The following is a 5,336-nucleotide window of genomic DNA, read 5'->3' on the forward strand; positions in this document are numbered from 1 at the left end:
CTAGCTTATACCATGAAGATTCTGATTAAGGAATCTAAGAGATACTCATTCAATCTAATGTAGAACGGAGGTGGTTGTCAGGCACATGTTCATGGGTTAAGGAAGGTGATGAGTGTCACAGATCATCACCTTCTTCATAGTGAGGGGCGAATGAACATCTTAGATAAGAACAAGCATGTTTGAATGGAAAACAAAGGAATTGTATTAAATCATCGAGACGCTGCAGAAGCTCTAGAAAATCCATTCCGAATGCAGGGAGGTCAGGATCCAACAGCATCAGCAGTCCTTTTTCAGCCTAAGTCAGATTTTTGCTCAGTTCCCTCAATTTCAGCCAGAAAATACCTGAAATCACAGAAAAACACACAAGCTCATAGTAAAGTCCAGAAATATGATTTTTTGCCTAAAAACTAATAATATTCTCCTAAAAACTAACTAGAACATGCTAAAATCTACATGAAATTACCCCCAAAAAGTGTATAAAATATCCGCTCATCATAAACACAAATGAAATAAAGAAAAGAAAATAGTAACTTAGTTCACTGGTATATATATAGAGAGAGATAAAGTTTTTGAACCTTATAGCTAGTCAAGGCTATACTTGAAAAGATTCAATTTCTAAACTTCTAATGAGGCCAATTGAGATATGGGTCATCTGATTTATCCCATTAACTTTGAAATAACTAACGATTACTAGTGTAAGGCTAAAAAGAAAAGATGTCTAGTAACATAAACAAGATGTTGTGAATATGCTAGGATAGATAATAAGAAACATGCACTTTGACAAGATTTCTGATCATGATCAAATACTTTACTATTGTTATTCTTAATAGTACAACAGAGGCATTGAAGAATCAAATTAATAAGAACAAAGGAACAAAATGCAGAAGTTGAAAACCAAAGAGTAAAAAAAGTGATGAATTGCAAACCTGACAAGAACAAAAGAACAAAATTGATATTCTATTTTTTGGTGAATTAATAAGTTTAATACCTAGATATAAGGATTGTTTTTCATAACAACTCAGTAATAGGAGAATAACAAAAAAAGTTGACATGATCAAAACCTTGCTATAGTACAGTACGAAACACCATTAAGACATAAATTGACGATAACAAAATGCAGATGTTGAACCAAAGAGAAAAAAATGTGATGAATTGTAAACCTGAAAAGTGGTTATCCTCTTTCATTTGTTGTCCTCTCACCGCCGCTCGCCGCTTTTAGCCACCGCAGCCGTTGTGATTGCGTCTTACAGTTGGACAGGGTAAGAAAATGAAGATTAAAGAGCAATTTTGTATTTTTCAGATCTTGTCTCTCTCGACCTTTTTGTTTTAAATTATTTGAATCTTGAAATTTTAAAATTAAAGTTTATTGAATTTTGATATTTGTTTAGTTTATAAGGGTAGTATTTTTCTAAAATAAAAATAAAGATGTTTCAGTTTTTTATTAGAAATAAATAAAAGGTTATTTTTGTCAATTTTATATAAATTATAAGGATATTTTAGTAAAAATAATGATATGATATATATTTTAGAAAAAGAAATTTAAATGCTGACATGAATTATTCTGTTGATTTTTATAGATTTGCGAAATTTTTAATTAAGTTCTTATACTTTTTTTTTAATTGGGTCTCTGTATCAATTTTTTTTTCAATTAGGTCCCTCTTGAGAATAATTGACTTAATTTTATAGGAACTCAACTAAAAAAATTAGTACAGGGATCCAAATTAAGGGAAAAAAAAGTGTAGGGACCCAATTAAAAAAATTGGTGTAAAGACTCAATTAAAAAGAAAAAAAAGTATAAAGACCTAATTAAAAATTTCGCATAACTATAGGGACAACAGAATAATTAAACCTAATATAAATTACATGTCATGTTTTTATTTGTTTCCATTTTTATGGTACCGATACGTATAAATTTATCATCGTACCGAAAAAAACACAAAAAATATTTGACACCTAACTTTTGTTTTTTTTATTAAACTATTATCTTCTATTCATTTTTATTTATAGAATTCTTCGTATATTGATTATATGTTTGAGTATTTAATTTTTTGAAAATATTTAATAACAAAAAAGAATTAACTAAAAATAATTATAATTTATCTTATTTAATATTTAATAAATTATTATAACAATTAATTAATATTAAATAAAATAAATTTTAATTATTTTTGGTCTTTTTAACATTATAATTAATATTTCAACTCAATGAGTATTAAATACGTAGTCAATTAATGAATATTAAATATTCCGGAATTTACTTTGTAGCTATTATAAATGCAACATACCACATGCATGTTAGCTATGCTTCTTAGAAGAAACAGAGATAATACAAAACACAATTATTGTGAAACCTTATTCAAAAATGACTTCTCCCGTCACTTAAGTATCGTTTTTGTCTTTAATGCTCCACATAAATTTTAAAATTGTCTCTAATATTTAAATTGTTCTATTTAAATTTTTAATATTTTAAAATTAACTCAATATTATCCTGTAATTAAGAATCTGTTAATAAAATTAATAACAGGATAAAATTGAAACAATTTTAAAATATTAAAAATTTAAATAGAATAAAAATATTGGGACAAAAATGATACATAAAAATAAATTTTAATTTTTTCTTTTAATAATATCAATTTTTTTACGGTACATAATTATTCAATCATTTTTCAATGACATCTATTCTAAATAATTTTATTTTTTATAATTTTACTCTTAAAGATTTTTACTCATTAAAAAATGTTTGTAGAATAACTAGTACATAAATTTACGCAATAAAATTTTGTCTCTAATGTATCAAAATTCTTTAATATTTGATTTAGTTAAACTTTATTTTTAATTTGGTTCTTCAATAATATCAAACTTTTACGGTAAATAATTATTCAATTATCTTTTTAATTTTATTTTTGATTAAGAACAAAATTAAAATTTAAAAGCTTTTTAATCTTTTTTCAGTAATTTCAATTTTTTTATGATAAATAATTACTTAATTTATTTTTTAATTTTGCTCTTAATAAAAAATAAATTCACTCAGAAAAAATAATATAATCAGGATAAAATTAAAAAAATAATTGAATAATTATCTACTGAAAAAAATTAATATTATTAAAAAATAAAGTTTAACTAAATTAAATATTAAAATATTTCGATACATTAAAATCAAAATGTATAATTTATATTTTATTGTATATGCATCATTTTTTTCGTTTTTGCAAGTTTATGTACTAATTATTCCACAAACATTTCATGATGAATAAAAATTTTTAAGAGTAAAATTATAAAAATAAAAATTTATTTAGAATGAAAGTAATATGATTAATTGTAAGTTACATAGATGTGATTAAAAAATAATTGAATAACTATCTATGGTAAAAAATTGATATTATTGAAGGATAAAATTAAAATTTATTTCTAAAATTGATTTGTTTCCAACGTTTTTACCCTATTTAAGTCCTTAACGTTTCAAAATCGTCACAATTTTATTCCGCCGTCAATTATATTAACAAATCTCTAACGGTAAGACAACATTGAGCCAATTTTGAAATGTTAAGGACTTAAATAGGATGATTTAAACATAATTAAGGACAACTTTGAGACTTACTCTAAATATTAGGACAAAAATGATACTAATCTTTTTTTGAAAATATTTAGTAACAAAAAAAATCAGTCAAAAATAATTATAACTTGTCTTATTTAATATTTATTAAATTATTATAATAATTAATCAATATTAAATAAGATAAATTCTAAATTTTTTTTGTCTCTTTAACATTATGATTAATATTTTAAGTCAATAAATATTAAATATGTAGTCATTTATTGAACAATAAATATTCCAAAATTTACTTTGTAGCTGTTATAAATGCAACATAACACATGCATGTTAGCTATTCTTCTTAGAAGAAGCAAAGAGATAATACAAAACACAATTAGCAGTGAAACCTTATTCAAAATGGCTTCTCCCATCAGTCAACCTTATTCCCTAGGAATTTTATGTATTTTTTTTATTTTGGCTTCATCAGGTAATGATAAAATTTATGTGAAAAAGCCAGATTTAGTTTAAATCGCCATTTTCATCGTACGATTAAATTAAACCAATTCAGGAACCAAATGAAGAATGATAGATATTGGTTAAGATTTTGTTGTTCTTAGTCTTTTGATTATTCGATAACATATATTTCTTCTTTCGTATTTTATAAATATAACTGCGAATTTAACTTTTAAGTTTTGATCAGTAAACTAATATTGTCGCCCTAGGTATGTTTAGAAATAAGTATTTAGTGTTTCGTAAAAAAATATTTTTTTATTATAAAAATGTCACTTTATTTAGTAGGTTTGATTATTTTACTATAATAAATTTGATTATTCTGATAACAAATTATTTAATTAAAAAAATTTGTAAAATAAACATGTATATTGGCTAATTTTTTATGTACACGCACGTATTATTTTTTGTTAATTAAATAGTATAATTTTGACAATCAAACCAAGTAACTAGTTATATTAATCATAATTTTATTCATTTTATTAATTGATTCTATGTATCGATTTGCAGGACCATTATTTGCAGATGGTAGGACACTTTTTCCTGGCAGGGTTTGTGACGAACCATGCCAAGGTTATGGAAATTGCGACTCAAGTTGCGTTCAAAAGGGATTTCGCGGCGGTAGCTGTATTGGGCTTGTTCCGAGGGTTATACTTTGTTGTTGTTTCAAGCATTAACAATACTTGAACTAAGTAAATAATAATAAAATATGTATGAAATAAAATAAATGATGAAATGATATTTGGTTGGAGATTCATTTTAATATTTTGAACTGTTAGATTATTAGTATTTTGATACTCCTTCACATATAGCCAGAGCCCGGAGGTGGCAATTGAATTTTGATCAAATTTTTAGAAATAATACGTTTACTCACTTTTTTATTTTAAAAAAAATTAAAATAAATAAACTAAAACTCATGGACTTGGACCAAGATAGAGGAAGGGAAGCTGGAAAAACGAGTTGTGAAAAGTAGCAAAAAGATAAACATGCACAAGGAAGGAAAATGGAGAGTGGTTTAGCGAAAACTGGTACATGAATTATTTTCTTATGAAAATTACTTTAACTATTAGGTATTCAAATTCTAAGGTTTTACTTTATTGGAGTGGAATTATAAGCAAAGCGTTAACAACTACTCGACATGGGTTAATGAGTTCATGGGAACGAAGATGAAAATCAAAATATATAAGCATTCATATAATCCATTTATAAACCATGTCTTGTTAAACATGACATACACAATCTTTTTTTTTTTTTGAACTTTTAAATCTAGCAAAATATTCATCAAAATGGGTAA

At 24.7% G+C, this 5,336-nt stretch overlaps 1 long non-coding RNA gene across 1 annotated transcript; it reads left to right on the plus strand.

The window, feature by feature from the left end:
- The first annotated feature begins 3,872 nt into the window (after positions 1-3,872).
- On the plus strand, positions 3,873-4,807 carry LOC107484377 (uncharacterized). Its single transcript, XR_001591108.3, has 2 exons — positions 3,873-4,019; positions 4,553-4,807. It is a non-coding gene; the product is annotated as an uncharacterized LOC107484377 (long non-coding RNA).
- The last annotated feature ends 529 nt before the right edge of the window (positions 4,808-5,336 follow it).

This window comes from Arachis duranensis, chromosome 4 (assembly GCF_000817695.3).
Source record: "Arachis duranensis cultivar V14167 chromosome 4, aradu.V14167.gnm2.J7QH, whole genome shotgun sequence".
NCBI classification, from domain to species: domain Eukaryota; kingdom Viridiplantae; phylum Streptophyta; class Magnoliopsida; order Fabales; family Fabaceae; genus Arachis; species Arachis duranensis.